Raw genomic sequence first — 27132 nt, 5'->3', positions numbered from 1 at the left:
AGTGAATGTATTAGCGAGAGGCAGCATGGATTTGTGAAGGGGAGGTCGTGTCTCATTAATCTGATTGAGTTTTTCAAGGAAGTAACCAAGATGATTGATGAGGGTAGGGCAGTGGATGTTGTCTACATGGACTTCAGTAAGGCCTTTGACAAGGTCCCTCATGGCAGACTGGTACAGAAGGTGAAGTCACACGGGATCAGAGGTCTCGATTCATTGCAGTATGCCTATCACCGCAACCGGTCCACAGCAGACGCTATCTCACTAGCTCTGCAATCAACACTCGAACACCTCAACAATAAGGACACCAATGTAAGACTGCTGTTCATAGACTACAGCTCCGCCTTCAACACCATTATCCCAACAAACTCCACAATCTTGGGCTTGACCCCTCCCTGTGCAGCTGGATCCTCAACTTCCTAACCAACAGACAGCAATCTGTCAGGATAGATAACAGCACCTCCTCCACAATAGTTCTCAACACCAGAGACCCGCAAGGATGTGTGCTCAGTCTTCTACTGTACTCCCTATACACACACACGACTGTGTGACAAGATTTAACTCCAACTCAATGTATAAGTTTGCGGATGATACGACTGTGGTGGGCTGCATCTCAAACAACGGCGAATCAGACTACAGGAGGGAGATAAATCACTTGGTTGCACGGTGTACCGAAAACAACCTCTCTCTAAATGTTGGAAAGACCAAGGAACTGATCATCAACTTCAGGAAGCGTAGCACGACACACACCCCTGTCTACATCAATGGCTCCGAAGTGGAGATGGTCGATAGCTTTAAGTTCCTGAGGGTCACCATCACCAACAGTCTGTCCTGGTCCGATCACATTGATGTAACAGTCAAGAAAGTCCAACAATGTCTCTACTTCCTGCGGAAGCTAAACAAATTAGGCATGTCTGCATCGACTCTCACAAACTTCTACAGATGTGCGATAGAGAGCATCCTATCCTGCTGCATCACAGCTTGGTATGGCAACTGCTCACTCCAAGATCACAAGAAACTGCAGAATGTGGTGAACTCAGCCCAATGCATCACACAAGCTTGCCACCCTCACATTGATTCTGTCTGCACCTCCCGCTGCCTCAGGAAGGCAGACAGCATTATCAGAGACTCCTCCCACCCAGGCATTGCCTTCTTACAGACCCTTCCATCAGGCAGAAGGCACAAAAGTCTGAAGACTCGCACATCCAGACACAGGAACAGCTTCTTCCCCACAACTACAAAACTCCTCAACAACTCCCCCTCGGACTGATCTGTACCCTGTAAGAATACTATTCACGACACCCTATGCTGCTCTTGCTCATGTATTTGCTATGTTTGACCCCTTATTCAGCACTGTAACCAATCACTGTTTGTCCATGTACCATTTGTCAATGTTCCCTGTTGATTATTCTTGTGTCCACTATGTACGTACTGTGTACATTCCTCGGCCGCAGAAAATACTTTTCACTGCACTTCAGTACATGTGACAATAAATCAAATCAAATCAAGGTGAGCTGGCAAGATGGATACAGATTGGACTCAGTCATAGAAGACAGAGGGTAGCAGTGGAAGGCGACTTTTCTGAATGGAGGGCTGTAACTAGTGGTGTTCCGTAGGAATCAGTATGTGGGCCTTTGCTGTTTGTAGTATATATAAATGATTTGGAGGAAAATATAACTGGTCTGATTAGTAAGTTTGCAGATGACACAAAGGTTGGTGAAATTGCAGATAGCGATGAGGACTGTCAGAGGATACGGCAGGATACAGATCGGTTGGAGACTTGGGCGGAGAGATGGCAGATGGAGTTTAATACGGACAAATGTGAGGATATGCATTTTGGAAAGTCTAATACAGGTGGGAAATATACATTAAATGGCAGAACCCTTAAGGGTATTGACAGGCAGAGGGATCTGGGTGTACAGGTCCACAGGTCACTGAAAGTGGCAGTGCAGGTGGAGAAGGTAGTCAAGAAGGCATACGGCATGCTTGCCTTCATCAGCTGGGGCACTGAGTATAAAAATTGGCAAGTCATGTTGCAGCTGTATAGAACCTTAGTTAGGCCACACTTGGAATATAGTGTTCAATTCTGGTCGCCACACTACCAGAAGGATGTGGAGGCTTTGGAGAGGGTACAGGAAAGATCCACCAGGATGTTGCCTAGTATGGATATGAGGAGAGGTTGGTTAAACTTGGTTTGTTCTCACTGGTATGACAACGGTAGAGGGGGTGACCAAATAGCAGTCTACAAAATTATGAGGGGCATGGATAAAGTGGATAGTCAGAAGCTTTCTCCCAGGCTGGAAGAGTCAATTACATGGGGATATAAGTTTAAAGTGCGAGGAGCAAAGTTTAGAGGAGATGTGCGAGGGAAGTTTTTTACACAGAGGGTAGTAGGTGCCTGGAACTCGCTGCCGGAGGAGGTGGTGGAAGCAGGGACGATAGTGATGTTTAAGGGGCGTCCTGACAAATACATGAATAGGATGGGAAAAGAGGGATATGGACCCCGCAAGGGTTTTAGGTTAGTTGGCGCTGGTTTGGAGGAACGAAGGGCCTGTTCTTGTGCTGTGCTTTTTATTGTTCTTTATTCTTCGAATGTGTATGGGTTTGTGTCTGTGTATATGTGTGAGTTTGTGTCTGAGTGTGTGTGTGTCTGTGTGAGTGTATGAGTGTGTGTTTGCATGTATCAATGTCAGTATGTGTGCATGTGAAAGAAGGTGGTTCGCCCAGGACGAGGTTATTCCATTGCACTTCGGCTGACGCCTGCGATGTCCCCAAATGCGGGATACTCGACTGCAAAATTTGTGGTAGTGAGGGACTGTGTTCAAGGGTGGCACGGTAGCACAGTGGTTAGCATTGTTGCTTCACAGCACCAGGGACCCAGATTTGAATCCTGGCTTGGGTCACTGTCTGTGCGGAGTCTGCACATTCTCCCCGTGCCTGTGTGGGTTTCCTCCAGGTGCTCCGGTTTCCTCCCACAAGTCCCGAAAGACATGCTTTTAGGTAATTTGGACATTCTGAATTCTCCTTCCGTGTACCCGAGCAGGCACCGGAGTGTGGCGACTAGGGGTTTTCACAGTAACTTCATTGCAGTGTTAATGTAAGCCTACTTGTGACACTAATAAATATATTTTGTGTGTGCGCGAGTGTGTGTCAATGGGCTGAATTCTCCACCCCACCGCGCCACGTTTTTGCCTCGATCCGCCGGCGGGATTCTCCGTTTCGCCGGTCGGTCGATGGGGTTTCCCATTGTGCGACAGCCCCACGCTGTCGGCAAAACCCCCGGGCGCCGGCAAAACGGAGAATCCCGCCCAATGTGTATGTGAGAATGTGTATGCGAATGTGTGTGTGTGAGTAAATGCTATGTAAACCCTGGCCTGCTGTCCTTATACAAACAGTTCCACCCCTCCCCCAAAACTGCAGGAATTATGGCTACCGCCCCTGAATATTTTTGGTATGGGTGCTCTTTCGGAGCATCGGTGCAGACTCGATGGGCCTAATGGCCTCCTCCTCTCCTTCTGCACCTTAGGCATTCTATAATTTGACGATATATATATGCATCTACACACATTACCCACCCCTTTGTGTACACAAAAGCTCCAATTAGAAGGGAACAATATTTTCTCACAATCCTTAGCATGGCAACATGTTGCATTGTATCATTTAGTGGAGCCCCTTCTGGACTGTTCCTTTCAAAATGTCTCACTTTCTCACTAATTCCTACTCGAGAGACAATGGGAGAGCTCTGGACAAATAACATTTTACCGATGTCCAAGTTTGTATTTATTCAACGTTCAGTGCGAATATAATCAATGCACAACATGAATTGAGCTGCCCTAGTCTGTGAATGGGATTTCATTTCCATTTGGAACAATTCACAGGCAGGAAATGGACAGGAGTGGAACTGAAACGCAAGGGGTGGATTTACCATCTCATTCTAGTGGCACCACCAATTTTCCTGTGGTACCCACCAGAGTTAGGCTGGCGTCTCGTTGATCTATGAAAATCGTGATCCTGAGACATGCATAGGACCCCAGTATCCTTACTACCGGCTGGACAGAGTGGCCTCTCTGTGGACGAGCTGCTCAGCAAAGCCTGGCAGGAAAGCAGCCCCTTGAAGAAGAAGTGCTCAAATTATTCTTGTGATAGAGGGGTGCCGGATGCCACCTCCGCCTGAACGATGTCAGCCCCCTGGCACTGCAGGCTTCCCTCCCCGCACACTCACCTGTCCTTTCTCAGGCTGGATTGGCTGCTTGGCCATCCAATGGAGAGTTACATTGGGCCTCCCGTTCAGATGTGGGTCTTGTTATTTATGTGTTAGTGAGGCTTTGCCCTTGAAATGGAGCAGGCCTCTCTCTCTGACACTATCAAGCAGCTCTGGCACTTCAATGGTTAAAATCTACTCCATGGGACCTCACGCACACCACTGCGATAAGAGCTCCTTCCTCACACATCATTTCAGCTGACGGTAACACTGACAAAGGTGAAGGTTGTTATCGTTCCACAGCACCAGATCAATCACTTTGGTCAACCCAAATGTTCACCCAACTATTTCAAAATGAATCAGTTCAAAAATAAATCTGGGACTTGAACTCAACCAGTCTCCTGGGAGTTCTTAAATAGAATTGAGGTACAGATCATGATCAAATTGAGTGGCAGAACAAGCTCGAGGGGCTGAATGGCTTTTTTTTTCGGTTTCTGTGAAATGGGGTAAGAAGTATTAATGAAAGATAAACCACAAATAACATTTGGGAGATAATAAACATACATAGAGTAACATACATAGAACATACAGTGCAGAAGGAGGCCATTCAGCCCATCGAGTCTGCACCGACCCACTTAAGCCCTCCTTTCCACCCTATCCCCATAACCCAGTAACCCCTCCAAACCTTTTTGGTCACTAAGGGCAATTTATCATGGCCAATCCACCTAACCTGCACGTCTTTGGACTGTTGGGAGGAAACCGGAGCACCCGGAGGAAACCCACTCAGACACATGGAGAACGTGCAGAATCCGCAGACAGTGACCCAGCGGGGAATCGAACCAGGGACCTTAGCGCTGTGAAGCCACAGTGCTATCCACTTGTGCTGCCGTGCTGCCCTAAACACGAGGAATAAGCACAGGAGTAGACGTGTCAAGCCTGCTCGGCCATTCAACATGATCATCGCTGACAGACATAACCTGCAGTATCAGTTACTAACACACCTATTTAACCTGTTCACTTAATAGATTAGCCATTCTCTTTTCGCCCATTCAACACCCTGCACTCATTCTGTCCGTCCTGCACTCATTCTGATTGTACTGACTCCTATATACTTTCCTGAGACCTTCAAATTGAGGAATCCTTCATCTTCCTTAGTTATTCCTTCCTCATATAGTTTACGGGCTTTCGAAGTACCAGCTTGGAGTCAACTAATCACCACCTAATTTACCCCAGCTTCTCCTTTTCATTCTTGACAATGCCCTGCGCTGAATATTTTAACCTTCACCTGCGTTTGTCAATGATGATAGCCAGTTCCTGTTTGCATATTCAGTTTACAACTGGAACAGATCGGGAAACACAACACAACACTTTGGAACAGCAAGTGACATCAATGCATTTGCTCCAATACAGTCACTGAACGCATCTCTACAACTGGGCAGTGGTTGCTCCTTGGGGCCCCATATAATGAACCCTTTGTGTTCCCCAGGTGGAGCACCCAGTGGGGATCTAGTATGCTGAAGAGATAGAAACTGTCCACTCGGTCAGGAAACAGGGCAGGGACTGATAGCAGGTGTGGGACAGAGTGAAGAACAAGGATGAAAGAGCATAGTGAAGAATGGGAGATTGATTGTTGTGATGGGCTACAGGATCATAGTCACGGTATAGAGATCACAAAATGAGGGGCTACGCAAATCCAATGCAAAGAAGGGAGTGACTGTTGGTCATTACAACCCACTTGGATTCTAATTTTGTTGTGCTAACTGGAGCCAGAGAACATCTGAAAAAGGAGCTTCACTCAAAGAACATGATTACACTCCCAAAAGGCCCAAACTTTCAGCAGCTGTCTATCTCTGTCACATTACTTTGTTATCTGCTGGCTGCTGAGGAGTCCCAAGGCACACGTGTCTAAACGTCCCCTTCACACTCCATATTGCAAGTGCCTCTTTTCTCATCAACCATCATGAGCTGAGTAATGGGGCACTCGCCACCTGCAAGCAAGAGGTGCCTTTGCTGGAAGTTCACAGCACATTCAAACATCAGAGGCTGGCAATCAAATCATCCCCAATCCATTTGCAGGATTTTATGTGGACATCTGCTGCGAATTGATTTGGGTGATCTCCAGCAAACTTGAGAAAAATGCTCATGAGACACATTTGAGTTTTTGGAGAAATGGTTGGCGAAGACACAAAGAGGGGGGGAATAAAAAGTAAATTGATAAGAGGAAATGTGAGAAACGTTGTTTCTGTGCACGGGATTTGTTCTGCAGGGTGTCATGTGTCTGAGCGATAATTAGGTTGGCCCCAGTAACTCAGGTTGATCAGTACTGGGAGTGAGGCAGTACTGAGCCGCCATTTTATGCCAAGGCCCAAACGGCGAAGGAAAGGGGTCAGGATTTATGGGCAGATGTTTGCTTCGAAATTCATCAAAAATACAAACTAAAGGGCAGCACGGTAGCCTAGTGGTTAGCACAACCGCCTCACGGCGCTGAGGTCCCAGGTTCGATCCCGGCTCTGGGTCACTGTTCGTGTGGAGTTTGCACGTTCTCCCCGTGTCTGCGTGGGTTTCGCCCCCACAACCCAAAAATGTGCAGAGTAGGTGGATTGGCCACGCTAAATTGCCCTTTAATTGGAAAAAAAAAATAATTGGCTAATCTAAATTTAAAAAAAAAATACAAACTAAAGCAAAAAAAAATGATCCCCTATCAAAATGAAAGGAAATAGGTTTTGATTATTTTAAATAAGCAAACTTTCAATGTCTGGTTTAGAAATGTTGATACCCTGTCCACTTAAAAATTGGCTAAGAAAATTAATGATGATCATGGCCAATAATTAATCTTATCCTGGACTTGCATTAAAGACAGGCAGACTTTGCACAATATCCATTTCTGTTAGGGTTGTAGGAAAAAGCAGCAATTCAAGACACCAGTGTGCCAACTCAAGAGAGTCCTATATTTGGGATGATTAGCGGGGCAACTAACTCCATGGAGCAGATTGGATCTCCAATGTCCCATATAGGGCTGGAGCTGGGCTCATGTTGCTGATTTTGAAGCTGGTGCTCGATTTCTCGCTCATGAGAATTAACTTGCTGTCGGCAGCCAGATAGATGTGAGCAGCTCCTGCCTCGTGTCCTGAGGCACTGTGCTGCTCCGAATGAAAATGCTGCTGCCTGACCTCAGAAACCTGGTTAAATAAATGTTTTGCAAACAGGTATTAGACGATAACACTGAACATCAAGCTCCAAGCACAGGGCTGGGTTACAGCGGTCGCACAATACGAAACTGTGTAATCAGAACCATTTAGTAGTCTGTGTGATCTTGACCTGATTCATTTGCTACAGTTCATTTTAGTGTGCATTTTGTTCCCTATATTAAAATTTAATTTCCTAATCTGCATTTATCACCATATATTAGACTGAATTTCTATCTGTTCAAAAATCAAATTAAAGCAAGATTTCTCCTTACAAATCTTGCACAGCGTTTTTGGATTTTTTTTGCATTTTAATGCAAGTATTGTTTTTCATCCAAAGCTTTTTTGGCTCCTCCCCGTGCACTGGGGAGTCTGCCGGGACAAGCTCCAATCTTAATGCTGTCACGTTTGACTCCAAGCACAGCGTGTGGCCCTGGTGCCGCCTCAATAAAGTGCATTTTTATTTCGTACACAACATTGCATCCCAACATGCTAAAGGAGGATCATCAAATCTTTGGGGTGCTTTCTTACTTCACAGCAGGCGTCCACACGTCGTCCCGGGGGGGGTTCAGAGTGCAGCCTCGCTAGACCTTGGTCAGATGAGCTGGGGCAACCTACCACCTCAGTGAGACTGACCGTCCCATTGCACCAGTTGTTTCCAAGAAGGCCAAGTTCAGCCCGGAATGGATCGGGCAACCACGGAGCTCCATCATGAGTCACCCACTGGGGACGTGACTCATACATGGAACGAGCTGGGAGTTGTACAGCAGCCAAAGACTTGGATAGTTTGGAAGTGAAGCTACACAACAGCAACTCAATCCTTGGTTTCAAGCCCAGTTTCAGAGAAAAAAAACAAGAGGTCCCCCCCCCCCCCCTCACTCTACAACACAAACAGCTTTATACAACTTCGAGTTTCCTTATTTTGGGTGCAACAAGCCCTGACAATTCCAATCCCAGAGCCAACGCCCAGAACCCAGGGGCAGCACAGTGGTTAGCGCGGTTGCTTCACAACTCCAGGGTCCCAGGTTCCATTCCCTGCTTGAGTCACTGCCTGTGCGGAGTCTGCACCTTCTCCCCGTGTCTGCGTGGGTTTCCTCCGGGCGCTCTGGTTTCCGCCCACAGTCCAAAGATGTGCAGGCAGGGCCGGCTCAAGGTACCGGCAACTCGGGCAGTCGCCCGGGGCGCCATGTGCTAGGGGCGCCGCGTAAAAGACTCGGGTCCCGCGCATGCGCAGTTGGGCCGGTGCCAACCAGCGCATGCGCGGTGGCCGCCCTCCCTCAGGCCGCCGCGCACAAACATGGCGGACGGATCCAGGCTCGCCGGTGGTCACTCCGGCCCCCCCTCCAGCCCGCCCCCGCCCCCCCGAAGGGCGCCGAAGTTCAGCTTGCCCGGGGCGCCAGCAACCCTAGGGCCGGCGCTGTGTGCAGGTTAGGTGGATTGGCTATGATAAATTTCCCTTTGTGTCCAAAAGATTGGGTGGGGTTGCTGGGTTGCAGGGATGGGGTGGAGGCGTGGGCTAGGGTGGGGTGCTGTTTCTGGGGGCTGGTGCGGACTCGATGGACCGGATGGCCCCCTTGTCTGCACTGTAAGTTCTATGATTAAACGCAGTATTCGAATGAGGTGCCCCCCCCGGTGGAGCCAAAAACCTCAGGGAGGGGTCTCAAAGACTCCCCTAAAGCACCAAAGTCTTGTGTAGAAAATAAAAATTCCACAGAACTTCTTGATCAAAGTGTGGATACCGAGCCTAATCTTAGTCAATGACACCAGTTTGAAAGGAGAATCTTTTTGAAAAATTATTTCTATAGTGCCTGTAACATCCCAAGGAACTTAACAGAAAATGCACAAAAGTTGACACCGTTGCTGGGTTGAAGAGGGGATGGTGTTCACGGCAAGTTTTTTTTATTTGTTTATGGAATTTGGGCGCCGCTGGCTACGCCAGCATTTGTTGTCCATCACTAATTGCCCTTGAGAAGGTTGTGGTGAGCTACCTTTTCGAATCAATGCAGTCCCTGCAATGTAGGTACACCCACGGTGCTGTTAGGATTCCAGGATTTTTACCCAGCGACAGTGATGGAACGGCAGAATGGTGAGTGGCTTGGATGGGGAACTTCCAGGTGGTGGTGTTCCCATATATCTGCTGCCCTTGTCCCTTTATAGGTGGTAGTGGTTGCGGGTTTGAGGGGTGCTGGTACGCATCCTGTAGATGGGACATGCTGCTGCCACTGTGCACGGCAGACTAAACTGTCTGGCAAATCTGTCAGCCCAGCCAACTCAGGCCCACGGTGCACATCATAAACTTACATTTAAACAGCACCTTTAAATAGAGGACATCCCGAGGTGCATAATCAGAAGAGAGCAGTACTAGAGAAGCTAAGAGACAATTAAAAGCTTAATTTTGAGGAAATTTTGAGAAGGTCCTTAAACATAGAGAATGGTTCAGGGAGTAAGGGAAAGGCTGCTGAAGGTTATGCTACCAATAGCTCATTGATGCCATGTAGGCATCATTTCAGTTGCAAACGGAAGCACCAAACACAACCACTGCTTTCCTTCCTCTACGTTTGAATATGATGTGGAGATGCCGGCGTTGGACTGGGGTGAGCACAGTAAGAAGTCTTACAACACCAGGTTAAAGTCCAACAGGTTTGTTTCAAACACGAGCTTTCGGAGCACGGCTCCTTCTTCAGGTGAATGGAAAGGCTTGTTCCAGAAATGTTTATATAGACACAGTCAGAGATGCCCCGGAATGCGAGCACCTGCAGGCAATCAAATCATCAAAGATGCAGAGAGAGAGGTAACTCCAGGTTAAAGAGGTGTGAATTGTCCCAAGCCAGTTCAGTCGGTAGGCCTCTGCAAGTCCAGGCTTGTTGGTGGGGGCCGAATGTAATGCGACATGAATCCCAGATCCCGGTTGAGTCCGCATTCATGCGTGCGGAACTTAGCTATAAGTTTTTGCTCAGCAATTTGCGTTGTCGCGTCTCCTGAAGGCCTCCTTGTAGAATGCTGACCCGGAGATCAGAGGCTGAATGTCCTTGACTGCTGAAGTGTTCCCCAACTGGAAGGGAACAGTCCTGCCTGTTGATAGTCGCACGATGCCCGTTTATTCGTTGTCGCAGTGTCTGCATGGTCTCGCCAATGTACCACGCTTCGGGACATCCTTTCCTGCAGCGTATGAGGTAGACTACATTGGTCGAGTCGCACGAGTATGCGCCGCGTACCTGGTGGGTGGTGTTTCCACGTGTAATGGTGGTGTCCATGTCGATGATCTGGCATGTCTTGCAGAGATTACCCTGGCAGGGTTTTGTGGTGTTGTGGTTGCTGTTCTGAAGGCTGGGTAATTTGCTGCAAACAGTGGTTTGTGTGAGGTTGCGCGGTTGTTTGAAGGCCAGTAGTGGGGGGGTGGGGATGACCTTGGCAAGATGTCCATCCTCGCTGATGATGTGTTGGAGGCTGCGAAGAAGATGTCGTAGTTTCTCCGCCCCAGGAAAGTACTGGACGACGAAGGGTACTCTGTCAGTGGTGTCCCGTGTTTGTCTTCTGAGGAGGTCGGTGCGGTTTTTTGCTGTGGCGCGGTGGAACTGTCGATCAATGAGTCGAGCGCCATATCCCGTTCGTACGAGGGCATCTTTCAGCATCTGTAGGTGTCTGTTGCGCTCCTCCTTGTCTGAGCAGATCCTGTGTATACGGAGGGCTTGTCCATAGGGGATGGCTTCTTTAATGTGTTTCGGGTGAAAGCTGGAGAAGTGGAGCATCGTGAGATTATCTGTGGGCTTGCGGTAAAGCGAGGTGCTGAGGTGACCGTCCTTGATGGAGACGAGTGTGTCCAAGAATGGAACTGAATTTGGAGAATAGTCCATGGTGAGTTTGATGGTGGGATGGAACTTATTGATGTCATCGTGTAGTCGTTTCAGTGATGTCTCGCCGTGGGTCCAAAGGAAAAAAATGTCATCGATGTATCTGGTGTATAGCATCGGTTGAAAGTCCTGTGTGGTGAGGAAGTCCTGTTCAAACTTGTGCATGAAGATGTTGGCATATTGAGGTGCAAATTTGGTCCCCATGGCTGTTCCGTGCGTCTGGATGAAGAATTTGTTGTCGAAGGTGAAGACGTTGTGGTCTAGAATGAAACGGATGAGTTGCAGAATTGCGTCTGGAGATTGGCAGTTGTCGGTGTTGAGGACTGAGGCTGTTGCAGCAATGCCGTCGTCATGGGGGATGCTGGTGTAGAGTGCCGAGACATCCATTGTGACATTCATCAGGCGAATGAGGCTCCGGGAATTCTTCCACAGACCCCAAGAGGCCGACAGCGAACCCAGGGACACGACCAATGAACCGGAACAGCAGACCGCGAGATCTGCAGTGCAGCAACCGAAAAGGAAAGAGTCAAATTGGACCCCTCCGGAAGGCCGCTGCCCTAGACTCGACATGTATGCTCAAGCCGTCAGAAGTCGTGTCAATGCCAGATTCATCACTCGCAATCACAAGGCAGCCTCAAACGTCACCCAAGCACAACGCAACGCCATCCGCACTCTCAAGACCAACCGCAACATCGTCATCAAACCAGCAGACAAAGGAGGGGCCACCGTCATACTGAACAGAACAGACTACTGCAAAGAAGTATACCGACAACTCGACAACCAGGAACACTACAGGCAGTTACCCGCAGATCCAACCAAGGAACACATCCGCCAACTCAGCAGACTGATCAAGACCTTAGATCCAGACCTTCAGAACACCCTACGTGCTCTCATCCCACGTAATCCCCGCATTGGAGATCTCTACTGCCTCCCGAAAATACACAAGGCCAACACACCAGGCCGTCCTATCGTTTCAGGCAATGGGACCCTGTGTGAGAACCTCTCTGGCCACATCGAGGGCATCTTGAAACCCATCGTACAAGGTACACCCAGCTTCTGTCGCGACACGACGGACTTCCTACAGAAACTCAGCACCCATGGACCAGTTGAACCAGGAACATTCCTCGTCACAATGGATGTCTCGGCACTCTACACCAGCATCCCCCATGACGACGGCATTGCTGCAACAGCCTCAGTCCTCAACACCGACAACTGCCAATCTCCAGACGCAATTCTGCAACTCATCCGTTTCATTCTAGACCACAACGTCTTCACCTTCGACAACAAATTCTTCATCCAGACGCACGGAACAGCCATGGGGACCAAATTTGCACCTCAATATGCCAACATCTTCATGCACAAGTTTGAACAGGACTTCCTCACCACACTGGACTTTCAACCGATGCTATACACCAGATACATCGATGACATTTTTTTCCTTTGGACCCACGGCGAGACATCACTGAAACGACTACACGATGACATCAATAAGTTCCATCCCACCATCAAACTCACCATGGACTATTCTCCAAATTCAGTTCCATTCTTGGACACACTCGTCTCCATCAAGGACGGTCACCTCAGCACCTCGCTTTACCGCAAGCCCACAGATAATCTCACGATGCTCCACTTCTCCAGCTTTCACCCGAAACACATTAAAGAAGCCATCCCCTATGGACAAGCCCTCCGTATACACAGGATCTGCTCAGACAAGGAGGAGCGCAACAGACACCTACAGATGCTGAAAGATGCCCTCGTACGAACGGGATATGGCGCTCGACTCATTGATCGACAGTTCCACCGCGCCACAGCAAAAAACCGCACCGACCTCCTCAGAAGACAAACACGGGACACCACTGACAGAGTACCCTTCGTCGTCCAGTACTTTCCTGGGGCGGAGAAACTACGACATCTTCTTCGCAGCCTCCAACACATCATCAGCGAGGATGGACATCTTGCCAAGGTCATCCCCACACCCCCACTACTGGCCTTCAAACAACCGCGCAACCTCAAACAAACCATTGTTTGCAGCAAATTACCCAGCCTTCAGAACAGCAACCACAACACCACAAAACCCTGCCAGGGTAATCTCTGCAAGACATGCCAGATCATCGACATGGACACCACCATTACACGTGGAAACACCACCCACCAGGTACGCGGCGCATACTCGTGCGACTCGACCAATGTAGTCTACCTCATACGCTGCAGGAAAGGATGTCCCGAAGCGTGGTACATTGGCGAGACCATGCAGACACTGCGACAACGAATAAACGGGCATCGTGCGACTATCAACAGGCAGGACTGTTCCCTTCCAGTTGGGGAACACTTCAGCAGTCAAGGACATTCAGCCTCTGATCTCCGGGTCAGCATTCTACAAGGAGGCCTTCAGGAGACGCGACAACGCAAAATTGCTGAGCAAAAACTTATAGCTAAGTTCCGCACGCATGAATGCGGACTCAACCGGGATCTGGGATTCATGTCGCATTACATTTGGCCCCCACCAACAAGCCTGGACTTGCAGAGGCCTACCGACTGAACTGGCTTGGGACAATTCACACCTCTTTAACCTGGAGTTACCTCTCTCTCTGCATCTTTGATGATTTGATTGCCTGCAGGTGCTCGCATTCCGGGGCATCTCTGACTGTGTCTATATAGTAAGAAGTCTTACAACACCAGGTTAAAGTCCAACAGGTTTGTTTCAAACACGAGCTTTCGGAGCACGGCTCCGAAAGCTCGTGTTTGAAACAAACCTGTTGGACTTTAACCTGGTGTTGTAAGACTTCTTACTGTGCTCACCCCAGTCCAACGCCGGCATCTCCACATTGTGTCTATATAAACATTTCTGGAACAAGCCTTTCCATTCACCTGAAGAAGGAGCCGTGCTCCGAAAGCTCGTGTTTGAAACAAACCTGTTGGACTTTAACCTGGTGTTGTAAGACTTCTTACTGTACGTTTGAATAGATCTATGTTGGCTGCCAACACCGCGCGTGCGCAGTTGACCACACGGCCGCCATCTTTAATGGGGGCAAGTGCGCTCCATTGTTCGGCATGGCCGTCATCTTTCATTGGGGCAGGTGCGCGCCATTGTTCGGCATGGCCGCCATCTTTAATGGGGGCAAGTGCGCGCCATTGCTCGGCATGGCCGCCACTGGCGCGGGGCTTTCAAATCTCCGCGGTACCGACAATTTAAACCGGGCTTCACTTTTTTACGGGACGTCCAATGAAACTGCGGCCATCACTGGGTGGATCAGAGGCCTCACCGCCGGGAAAATTGCGGGCAGGCCACGTCTCTCGCGCGCCCGCCTGCCGCGCGACTCAGAAGCTGCGCGAGACTGCTGGAAATTTCAGAGCAGCGCATATCGTGTTCTGCGCCTGCGCGCGCACTGAAGCGTCCAGACGGCCATCTTGCGTTGGCAGGACACGGTGATTTGCCTCCCTCTGGGGGGACATTTCCATTGGGACACCATTTCGCGGATGATTAGGCCGGAGATGGGGAAGGGGCGAGGGAGGGATAGAACCGGTACACTCCATGTTAAAGGTACACTCCATGTGAAAGATGACTCCATGTTAAAGGTACACTCCATGTTAAAGATGAGTCCACGTTTTTTAAAAATTTATAAATTTAGTCTAGCCAATTCATTTTTTTTCCAATTAAGGGGCAATTTAGCATGACCAATCCACCCACCCTGCACATCTCTGCACAACCCAAAGATGAGCAGGGTAGGTGGATTGGCCACGCTAAATTGCCCCTTAATTGGAACAAAAGAATTGGGTATTCTAAATTTATTTGAAAAAAAGATGACTCCACGTTAAAGGTATATACCATGGCTAAAGGTGACTCTGTGTTAAAGGTACACTCCATGATAAAGGTACACTCCGTGGTTCAACATGTGTTTACATTGTGTATCTCATATGTTCTATGTTTTTCATGTATGGTGCGATCTGACTGGACTGTATGCAGAACAATACTTTTGTTCGGTACACGTGACAATAAATCTAAAGGTGACTCTTATGTTAAAGGTACACTCCATGGTTAAAGGTGACCCCATGTTAAAGGTACACCCTTTAACATGCACTCCATGTTAAAGGTGCATCAATGTTTCTCCTCACTGGAAACTACATAACCCTCAACATTCACCAATCCTGCCATGTGGAGAACCAGAGATCAAAGCACTTCAGTGCCATGGCGAATATGAGTAACTAAATTCTGCCTGACTTGGATTATTCTTGGAGCAGCTGCGGCCAAATCTTAAAACTCCACTCAAGAGTTGCGCTTCTGTACCTCCTCATCTGGATGAGATAAAAGCGCCCGGTAGTGTCCGCCAGGTGGTGTCAGAATGCAGTTGGATGCCTATTGTGTGATGATGGAACAAGAAGTTATACAACCAACAAATTGATCCATCTTTGACACAGTAACTTTTTTTATTTTGTAGAATCCCTACACTGAGGAAGGTATCTCCACATCATGGCTACACTGAGGAAGGCAGCCTTACATCCCATTGAGTATGCACCGACCCTCCGAAAGAGCACCCTAACCTGGCCCACTCCCCATCCTTATAACTCTACCCAACCTGTTGAATTTTAAAAATAAATTTAGTGTACCCAATTATTTTTTTCCAATTAAAGCGTAATTTAACATGACCAATTCACCTGCCCTGCACATCTTTGGGTTGTGAAAGTGTAATAATCCACAGGAGGCAGGAGTCCCGTCACCACACCAATATTATTGCCAATAACTAGATACAAGAGTAGCTCCAAACAGTGCTGCTAGCATTCCAGTCAACTTAAGACAGCTCACAAAGCCTACACAGGTGCTTATATGGGCCCCCTCAATGTGCTATCATTGAGGGAGCTCATACTCCAATTGGCCAACCAATAACTGTTTGGTCGAGGAGTTTCTTCAGCACCTTACATCCTATCGAAACTTCATTGGATATGGACCCTGTTTGGGACTCTACCGTGCCTTTGACCCCGTTGGTCCATTCCCATAATTCTTGACCCAAACCGGTGCCCCCACCTGGAAATGTCTCTGCTGCCGACTATTATCATGCCCCCAGCGTTGGGCCTCCTGTTGTTTCTCCACTTTCCCCGTTAAATTTGGGAAAAGGAGACTCAGCCTCGTTCGCAGCCGCCTTCCCATTAAGAGTTCAGCTGGCGGTATGCCCGTTGTGGAATGCGGTGTGGTCCTATAATCAAACAGCCAGCGGGAGAGCTTTGTGTCTATTGACGCTGCCGGCTGCTTCTTGAGTCCCGCTTTTAGTGTCTGGACCGCTCTCTCTGCCAGGCCGTTGGACGCTGGATGGTAAGGGGCCGTCTTGATGTGGCGGACTCCGTTTTCTTTTAGGAATTTTCCAAATTCCCCACTTGTGAATGCTGTTCCGTTGTCCGACACCAATACCTCCGGCAGTCCATGTATTGCAAACGAGGCCCTGAGCTTTTCGATTGTCGATGCTGTGCTTGCCGTGTTTACCCGGTGGACGTCGAACCATTTGGAGTAGGCGTCCACTATCACCAAAAACATTGAGCCCATGAAAGGGCCGGCGTGGTCAATATGCAGGCGGGTCCACGGTCTGCCTGGCCATTCCCACGGGTGCAATGGCGCAGCTGGTGGCACTCTTTGCCCGTTGGCACTCCTGGCACCGAAGTACCAAGGCTGCTATGTCTGTGTCCAAACCCTGGCCACCAAACGTAGCTTCGAGCTAGCATCTTCATTTTAGACACCCCTGGGTGTCCGTGATGTAACTCGGTAAAGATTGCTCGACGGCCCTGAGCTGGGACTATTACCCAGGCTCCCCATAATAGGATACCGTCTTCAACGGTTATTTGGTCCCTTCTGCTCCAGTATGGGTGCATCTGGGGCTCCACTGGTCTTTCCAGTTCCCCTGTTAGCAGTAAATGCTTCATCTTGGCTAAAACTGGGTCTTTTTGCGTCCACAACCGAATATGTTGTGCGTCCACTGGTAGGGTGTCCAAAAAATTTAGAGTCATTACTGTCTCCTCTACTTTCGGTATTAGCGGCAGGGTGTCCGGGAGGGGAAGTCTGCTCAAAGCATCTGCATTTGCTACTCGCGTTCCCGGTCTGTGCTCCAGAACGTATCTATATGCCGCCAGTAGCAACTCCCAGCATTGGATTCTAACTGATGCGATCAGGGGTATTGACTTGTCTTCTTTTAATAACCCTAATAACGGCTTATGGTCCGTCACTATGGTGACTTTCCGCCCATACAGACAGTGGTGAAATCTTTTTACTGCAAATATCACAGCCAGTCCTTCCTTCTCGATTTGGGCGTACTTCCTCTCAGCCATCGCCAAGGTCCTCGAAGCATAGGCTATTGGCCGTTCTTCCCCATTCCTTCCTCTATGGGCTAAGACGGCTCCTACCCCGTAAGGGGATGCGTCACAAGTGACCACCAACTCCTTCCTTGGGTCATAATGCTCTAGGACATTTTCGGATGACAGGTGTTCCTTAATGTCCTTAAATGCTCGGTTTTGGCGAGTGGACCATTTTCATTCTTGCCCCTTTTTTAGTAGCTCGTGGAGGGGTTCTAGGATGGACGCCCTATTTTCAATAAATTTGCCATAATAGGTTACAATCCCTAGAAATGATCGTAACTCCTGGACCGTGGTGGGAGCTGGGGCTTCTTTTATTGCCCTTAGTCTGTCTTACAATGGGTGTAAGCCCGACTCGTCTACTTTATATCCCATCCTCGTCGCCACTGTAATAATCCACAGGAGGCAGGAGTCCCGTCACCACACCAATATTTATTGCCAATAACTAGATACAAGAGCAGCTTCAAACAGTGCTGCTAGCATTCCAGTCAACTTAAGACTGCTCACAAAGCCTACACACGTGCTTATATGGGCCCCCTCAATGAGCTATCATTGAGGGAGCTCATACTCCAATTGGCCAACCAATAATGCTAATTGGAGGTCATTACAGAAGGTGAGACCCACGCAGACACAGGGAGACTGTACAAACTCCAAATGAATAGTGACCTGGGGCCGGGATCAAACCTGGGTCCTCGGCGCCACCATGCTGCCCAGGGACCTGTAGGTTTTGTGTTGCATTTGTTTTATGGCTTTGCCTCCATTTTATCTATATCTGCTTCTTCGCATTGATATATCCTACACTGTATTCACCAGAATTGCTAACTGTCCCTTACTCTTTCTCGGCAGTAATCACACCCATAGTATCAACACTTCATCCGCTTGGGGTCAGTAAACCAGTCAGTCCCTTCCAGTTTGCAATGTCCTCCAATTCATATCAAAGCCCACCTTTCTTAAGTATGGCACCAGTTGATCATTGTTTCCTGTTTGACATTCTGGCCCTTCCCGCTCTTTTCAAAACCCCTGCACTCTATACTTCAACCTGCATCTCTCGGCAGGGTTATCTGTAGGGTTGCCAACCCTCCAGGGCTGGCCTGGAGTCACCAGGAATTGAAGATCAATCTCCAGGACACTGCTGTGTGCAACCCTGGAGAAAAATCATCAGGACATTAGACCATAAGACATAGGAGCAGAAGTAGGCCACTTGGCTCATCAAGGCTGCTCCACCTTTCAGTTAGATTGTTTTTTTAAAAATTTCCCAGATATAAAAATATTGAGAATGAGGAAAAAGGTTGTTTGGCTGATGGGCAGCATGGTAGCACAATGGTTAGCACTGTGGCTTCACAGCGCCAGGGTCCCAGGTTCGATTCCCCTCTGGGTCACTGACTGTGCGGAGTCTGCATCTTCCACCTGTGTCTACGTGGGTTTCCTCCGGGTGCTCTGTTTCCTCCCACTGCCCAAAGACGTGCCGGTTAGGTGGATTGGCCATGCTAAATTGTCCTTAGTGTCAAAAAAAGGTTAGGAGGGTTATTGGGTTACGGGAATAGGGTGGAAGTGAGGGCTTAAGTGGGTCGGTGCAGACTCGATGGCCGAATGGCCTCCTTCTGCACTGTATGTTCTATCATAGTCCAGCATCATCCAATTGGGTAATAAGCCTTTTTACTTTCCAATTGCTGCAGGAAGGCAGTGCGGCAGAAGGATGGATGTGTTAGCTGACTGGTGGCTGGTGGTGGGGGAGAGGAGGGCGAGGAATGTGATGAGTCTCTCTGGAATACATTTAATCACTCTTGGAAGCTCCAGTTATCCGACAGTTGAGAGCAGACTTAAAATGAGGGGCAGGGAAAAATGAGGGGCTCCAAAACAAACCTCCCCATACCGATGTTGTGCCCTTGTACACCACAACACTCACCTCCCCTTCGGGTAATTCCTGGGAAAGATAATGTGAACGGGGGGGGGCACTCTGACTGGGGAGAGGAGATGGGGAGGCATCCGGATAATTCCTCTCTAACTTTAGGGCAATCAAACCTACTCACTTTGGTGTTATTAAATGCTGTTGCATGGATTTTTCACCTTTCCCGGAAGGTCCTGTAGTCCTCGAATGAGCACAGAGTCATTCTGTAGGGTGGGGGGAGGGGGGGGGGGGGGGGCATTCCTGCTGGAGGACAGCCAAGAGGAGGATGGGTGAAAGCCACCCATTGACTCCCATCAGCCTGTCTCCATTCCAGAAGAATAGCTGTCAGTAATAGCAAAGTTGTAGATTTAAAATCATTGCCAAAATGTTTAGAAGGGGAGATGAGGAAACATTTCATTTTTCGATTCAGAAACACTCTAAAAGGCGGTGGAAGTTGATTCCGGAATTCTGTTTTGTCTTAAATAGAGGTGGACAAGGACTTGGGAATGAGGAGTTTACCCCGAAAAACAGCGAGGTGGGACTTGAACACAAACAAACAAAAAAGGGGCAGCAGGGTAGCATGGTGGTTAGCATAAATGCTTCACAGCTCCAGGGTCCCAGGTTCGATTCCCGGCTGGGTCACTGTCTGTGTGGAGTCTGCACGTCCTCCCCCTGTGTGCGTGGGTTTCCTCCGGGTGCTCCGGTTTCCTCCCACAGTCCAAAGATGTGCGGGTTAGGTGGATTGGCCATGCTAAATTGGCCGTAGTGTCCTAATAGAAGTAAGGTTAAGGGGGGGGTTGTTGGGTTACGGGTATAGTGTGGATACGTGGGTTTGAGTAGGGTGATCATGGCTCGGCACAACATTGAGGGCCGAAGGGCCTGTTCTGTGCTGTACTGTTCTATGTTCTATGTTATATAAACTGGTCTTTTCCTTCACTGTCGCTGTCGCTGTCCAAATCCTAGAGCTCCCTCCCTAACAGCACAGTGGGTGTACCTACACCTCAGGGACTGCAGCGGTTCAAGAAGGCAGCTCACCACCACCTTCTGAAGGCCAATTAAGGGTCGGCAATAAATGCTGTGCCTAACCGGCAACCCCGACATCCCAGGAATTAATTTTAAAGGGGAAAAAAGGAGCTAGTACACGCGCGATGGGCCGAACACCCTCTTTGCATGCTGTAACTTTCTCTGAATCTCCTGTTCAGGCGACAAACAATGTTTTTTATTGGGGGGGGAGGCAGTTTTCCAACTTGTGATGTGTTTTGACTCATCGATCTTGCTGCCATTGGAAAGATTGCACATGGATCATCCCTTCCCCAGCCTCACAGTCATTGTCAAACGATGCCCTTGGGGAATGAGATCTACAGTGAAAGGGGGGGGTTACTTTACAGAGATCACCTCGCTTAATAAAAGCGAATGGGTGTGGGTGCTGCCGGAAAGACTGTGGCACTATAACATCTGTTATCAGGGTGTCCACACGGTGAGCTCATCTTTTCCACAGCAGGCTGTCTTACACGCTGGAGATAAGCTTCCTGGCTGAAACCTGCACTGGAACTGCTTGGAGCAAGTCCCAAGTTCCGAGCAATACAATCAGAGATCAGCAGAGGGCCTCACTCGGGCTTTTTTAAAAAATCCTTCACAATCCTCACAAGGCCTCTGCAAAAAAAAAAGCTGCTTTAAGTTTGATCTGAAACAATCTCTGCGTTATTGGATTTTGGAAAAAAAATTATCTGTGACTTTATAAAGGAACACTAGCGACGAAAATGGGAATTATTGAGGGGGGGAGGGGGGGAGGGGGGGGGGGGGGGGGGGGGGGAGGCCCTAACAGAAAAGCTTGTGAAAAAGTAGTTTAAAAAACTTTATCAAAGTTACAGGAAAGGGGCAGAGATGGCTTTCAAACAGTGAAGGAAATGTTTGAATCCAGCTGAGGTGTTTGAATGTTCATTAATTGGTTTGAGGCTGGGGAATGGAAGTCAGAATGAGACGCTAAGGCAGGATTTTTATTGGGGCCGGATGATAATTTTGTAACATTAAAAACCAGTTTGAAAAGCAAACCCGGCGGTGCCAGAGCTCAGTCAGGAGGTAGTACATAGAGAGAATGGTGGGCGGCACAGAGATTATAAAATAATAGTGTGAACAGAGCCTTTAGGAGTCTGAGTGAAAGATTAGGAATTTTGTAATCCCCATAGAAGCAGATGCACGTTTAAAACTTATTTTTAAAAGTCTTGTCACAAATCCCCCCAAAAATCCTCAAGAGGGGCCAGGTTTTACTCTATTTTTAATCCAATAAAACATTCACTGTTTTATCCTCACCGCATTCAAACGCTTTCCCTGGGACTGGACTAACCCCATCACCAGTGTACCCATCCTGGGAGGTGGGTTTTTTTGGGGGGGGGGGGGGGGGGGGGGGGGGCCTCCAGTGAAATGTACCTCGATCAAACCCCAAACATGGAAAAGACACGAGGCAGAATTCAGCTTTTGGTTAAGTGCGGAGCAGCCGTAACCCCAGATCTAAATTCAATACTTCCATTCTCCCCAAATCCTCAGAATTGCAGAGAGAAGCTGAGATTTTTTTTAAAAAGCGGACTTTAAACAAAAATAAAAAAAACTGCTCCGTAACAAAAAGGAAAAGGTTCGCAGAGAGAGAGAGAGAAACAATTCGCATTAAGTTAAACCTAAACAAGAGAATTGTGGCAGGAGATGGGTTGGGGGGGGGGGGGGGGGGGGGGGGGGGGGGGGGGGGGGGGATGAACATCTTGATGCAAGTTGCAAACTGACATTTAGAGGGTTTTTTCACCAAATCTTTCACACAGAAATATAAGTGAAATAGACTTCTTGTTATTACTGCACAACTGTGTCCAGGATCTTCGAATCTATGTGAACATGAAAAGGGGTCAGGAAAGGAGATTATTTCTGAAAGCTCTGTTTTAGTTGAATATTGGGGGATTCTGGTTTTGTGATCATTTTAACCTGGGACAGTTTGGTTTTGAGAGTGGGAGTGAAGTCCCCGGGTTTCCCCCCTCTAACGCCCTGGAAGGGGGGGGGGGGGGGGGGGAGGTAGTGTTTTGCTCTGATTTTCTCTCTTTTTGGAGCTCAGCTTTGGTTCCCTCCTGGCCCATCCAGCACCCCCTCCCCCCCCCCCCCCCCCCCTCACACACACACAGCCCTCTCCCCCTCGGGGATCCGGGGCTCGATGAAGTTCAGGCAGCCCCCCCCTCCCCTCGGTCCCTCCACCCCCAGCTGCTGCTCCAAATCCACATTGCCCCCCCCCCCCCCCTCCCCACCTCCCCACTCGGTTGGGAATCCACCGGGGGCCAAGCAGCTCAGCAGCCCCTCTCCTGCCGCCTCTCACCGACTGCAGTGAGTGGGACCGGGGTTTAACCGCCCCCCTCCCTCACAGCATTGAGGGGTGGGGTTGGGGCTCTTTCTGAACCAGATTCTTAAAAACGAATGACATTTGCTCCACTGTGAACTTACCCTGTCCAGTGTTGGGATCTCCCTTATTAACAGTGGTGGTGGGGGGTGGGGGGGGGGGGGGGGGGGGGGGGGGCTCTTTTCTATATAGAGAGGTTATTTTTACTGAAGGGGGGAGGATTTGAGCACATCAGGGTTCTCCAAATTCAAACGACAAACATTTGGAATAAAGAGGTCAGAGCCGCCTGTTTGATGGGATGACCAGGTCTCACTGACAAACTCCTATTTTCTCAGCTAGCCTGGGGTAAATTGAATGGAGGACTGAGAACAATTTAATGGACACGACCGCCCCTCATTTCACATCTTAGGGTCAACAATATGCAAACGATCATATTCGAAATGAGGGATGGAGGCTGGAACATTTCCCCCTCCTGGCAACATTGCTGCACTCTGTGGTCAGGAGGAAGACGCTGCCTCATCCAGCATTCACAGACAGCATCGGGTTCGGTGCAGCGTGAAGGTCCCTGTGCACTGCCCCAATCTCACAGGAAGAAAGATCACCCGAGTCTCTGCGCCACCTTGCGAGGTAGCCCCTGAACACTGAACTATCTGGAGTTGTGTTCCCGGGCCCCCACACCCAGCAGCATCGGGTTGAGATCAGGCAGCAAGGCGAGCCGACATGTTCGCCCTGGAAAGCAGAACCGGACTTGAAGCCAAGAAATGGAGAGATTCCCTCCTCTTACCCCCCCCCCCCCCCCCCCACACCCTTCAATTCAATGCCAAGTGTGAGCTGCTTTCACAGTTCAATAAACAATGGGATGAGTCCCACCTGTCAGAACCAGTTAATATTCTCCAGTCGCCAAAATTAAACAAATTACAAAGATTAATGGTAAAATAACACCCTGGCTGACGGGGATCTGCAACACGGAAAGTTCCTTATTTAAAGTCAAAGATGCACAAATCTGTTCTACTTCGCAAAGTTAACGCTCTTAGGTTTAGTCGAACATTGCACTCAATTTAAACATAATTCAGATATGACTTTTTATCAATTCCCTCCCCCCCTCACTGAGGACGCGGGGTTTTGCTGTTGTTTAGGTGCCGAGCTATTCGGCATGAGTGTGCCTCAATATAGAAGAGGCAACAGTAGAAAGCAGCCCCCTCTCCCAATGGGCATCCCCCTCCCCAGGCTCTGCAGCAGTGCTCAGTAGTGGGGACCCTATTCTGAAGCCCTCTTCGAAAGAGTGATTGCAGCATTACCACTGAGGAGCCGGGATTGACCCTACTGTGTCTCAAACTGGGGCTGGATTCCCAATCGGATCACTTACTCTCTTTGGGAGTTAAAACCCCAACAAGTTTCACAACTTGGGGGGGGGGGGGGGGAATCTAATCTTATCAGGTTTAATGTGGGAGACTTTATCCCCACATTATCTGTACTGACTGTAACTGGTTACTGATGGAGCCCATGGACTCAGGAGGTGAAAACGTTTCCAGCTCCCACTGCTGCAGAATCGGTCGATACATTTCCAATTCGGTTACCTTGCCTCGGTTCCCGAAGCTCATGGATCTTTATTTCATGGGACCCCCCCCCCCCCCCCCCCCCCCATTCTTGTGGAGCAAAGTCAGACGGGATCTTTATTTGTTGCCTTTCTCAATCGTTGTGTCCCTGGCTCCTTTGTAACTCCCGATAAACATCCCTCTGGATGTAAGCGCCAGAGTGGAATATATATTCCACCCTGGCACTTACACGTGTGTGTGCGAGATATGTGAACAGGAAAGGGATTAAGAATCCTTGGATCTGAAGGAGGTGGTTCTGTAATTCCCTGAAGAAGGAGGGAAGGAGTTGGGGGGGGGGGGGTCTGCTATCTCCATTCCTGGCTATTCCAGAATGTTGGAAAATGTTGTGGGAGCTGGGATGCCCCTGCTGGAACTGACCGGTGTGTGCCAATATACCAAGGAGGAGTAAAGGAGGCCACTCGGCCCCTCGAGCCTGCCCGGCCATTCGACAGAGGATAGGCGCAGGAGGCCATTCAGCCCTTCGAGCCTGCTCTGCCATTCATTCTGATCATGGCTGATCATCCAACTCTATCCCGCCTTTCCCCCCCAATTTCCTTTGATCCCCTTCACCCCTGTATATCTAACGGCTTCTTGAAAACAGTGTTTTGGCCTCAACTACTTCCTGTGGCAGCCAATTCACAGGCCCACCACTCTCTGGGTGAAGACATTTCTCCTCATCTCTGTCTTAAATGGTCTACCCCCCAAATCCTCAGACTGTAACCCCCCCCCCCCCCCCCCCCACCACCACCACCACCCTGGGCAGATGGCTGACTTGAACCTCAACCCCACACTCCTGCCTTGTTGATCCAGAATCTATCCACCTTCTGCCTCAGACACAGCCAAAGGCTCTGCTTCCATCTCCTGAGGAAGAGAGTTCCAACCACTCAGGACCCAGAGGGAAATACTTTCTCCTTCAATGGCGAAGAGCTGGACTTAACGGGCAGGACAGTAACTGTTGGAGTCTGACACTGGGATCACTGCCAGAGGAGGAACAACAGGGCGAGCAGAGAGAGAGAGACAGAGAGAGAGGAGCCGGGCAAACTGGCGATGTGACCCTACCTGGGCTGTCGGAGAAAAGTACTCGACTGTCTTTTGGTGAGAGGGCGCTGAGTGAGTGAGTTCCTCCCGGAGACGCATCAACGTGGATCAGCCGAGTATTTGAAGTCCTTTTCTGATCCTGGGGGTGGTGGAGGGGGGAATTTGGAGAGATAGATTACTGCCTTGTGCAATCCAGGACTGTCAACATTTACAACAAGGAGTCGCCAGCCTAACAACGCCGCGTTTAACTGGAACACACCTTCCTCTGCAGCCCATCTGGCGAGTGTTTCCTCCCGAACGCTGTGCAGTGGGTGGCGCTAAGAGTTACTGGAGACCAAGAGAGTCAGTCTGTGGTGTTACCAATCCCTGATGTGAAAGCAACACCCACCCCCTTTACTCACCCCCTCCAAGGCTGTGTACAATCTGAATGGGTCTGCCAAAGGAGGGCAGATTATTAAAAGTGAGCCAGCTGCAAGGAGCGGAAACGAGCCCTGGAAGAAATGCCAGGTCCCCGGGAGCAGCCCTGATCTTCACCGCTGGAATGTGCACTGGAGCCGGCCGCTTTGATATCAGCTCCGGGCCTTAATCCCCCATCACCGCCTTAATGCAGCCTCCCCACTGCATGTCAGCCAGAGACTTAATAGCTTTAACATTTCTCAACTTGGCCTTTCCAGGAAGAACCGCTGCTTAACGACCGACTTCCCACCCCTACCCCCCAAAAAAACAAGTTAGCTCCGATCAACGCACGTTCACCCCCTTGTAGCAATTGCCAGAAAACAAATAGCAGCAGGGAATGCGAAACCCCTTCCTTTGCAAATCAAGTTTTGTGTTCAAGCAGAAGTTAGTGCTGGGATAATGGAAACATTGTGTATTTCAGCAACTGTAAATCAGGAGTTAGATACAGAGTGAAGATCCCTTTACCCCCACCCCCATCAAACACTTTCCCAAATCAGATTCCAGAGGTTTTAAAGACTATTATGCTCTTGAAGAGAAAGATGTTTACCAGGGCGCTATCTCTCCTCTGCTAAGACAGGTGAACTGATCATTTTAAACAAGAACAATTTACGTTCAGGTAACACCGCTAACGTGAGGACATGCCCCAGGGGCGGTCCAACAACAGCTGTACACCAAACCAGCCGAGCTGCAAACGAGAGCTCGAGAGGTGGTTTAAGCAAAGGAATGGGCCTTGAGGATCTTTTTGCAGGTGGTGAAGAGAGGTGTCCACACGTAAAGATTATAGAGACGGAGTTAAAGCCGGCAGCAAAAGTTGCTGAATGCTTTGCTGCGAATGGCTAGGCGAAGGGAAAGGGGGGAGGCAGAAAACCCCTTTCCTGGAGGCAGTTCGGTGGAGGGGGATTTTGCAATTGGAGGAGATTGCAGAGAAAGGGTGGTGGAAAGATTTGATGATTCCGACGTGGGGGGTGTTACCTAGTGCAGGGGTAGCAAGGACAGATTGATGGACACCAGCGATTCCAGGCGGGACAGAATGTGTGTGGAAGAGGATGTGATTGCATTAGACAGGGTGCAGAGGAGATTCACTAGGGTGGTGTCTGGGCTGGAGGGTTTCCGCACTGAGGAGAGGCTAGTTAGACTGGGGTTGTTCTCCTTGGGGGTGGGCATGATTGAGATGTACAAAATTATGGGGGACATAGATAGGGTAGATAGAAAAACATT

General features: G+C 49.2%; 1 protein-coding gene and 1 non-coding gene across 3 annotated transcripts in view; one reads left to right on the top strand and one right to left on the bottom strand.

Annotated features, from left to right (window-relative positions):
• Window positions 1-25904, bottom strand: part of nbl1 (NBL1, DAN family BMP antagonist) — a 47176-nt gene extending 21272 nt beyond the window's left edge. The window contains exons 1-2 of one of the 2 annotated variants that reach the window (XM_038822144.1): window positions 25718-25904; window positions 25480-25597 (exon numbers count right to left, since the gene is read on the bottom strand). The gene's annotated coding sequence lies outside the window, so the exon portion shown is untranslated. The other variant, XM_038822145.1, reaches the window with a different exon arrangement.
• LOC119951090 lies at window positions 2676-2835 on the top strand. Its single transcript, XR_005457494.1, has one exon. It is a non-coding gene; the product is annotated as a U1 spliceosomal RNA (small nuclear RNA).
• Window positions 25905-27132: the final 1228 nt, after the last annotated feature.

This window comes from Scyliorhinus canicula, chromosome 16, assembly GCF_902713615.1.
Source record: "Scyliorhinus canicula chromosome 16, sScyCan1.1, whole genome shotgun sequence".
Taxonomy (NCBI): domain Eukaryota; kingdom Metazoa; phylum Chordata; class Chondrichthyes; order Carcharhiniformes; family Scyliorhinidae; genus Scyliorhinus; species Scyliorhinus canicula.
The sequence above is the reverse complement of the archived record's forward strand: the minus strand, read 5'-3'. Positions and strand labels throughout refer to the sequence as shown.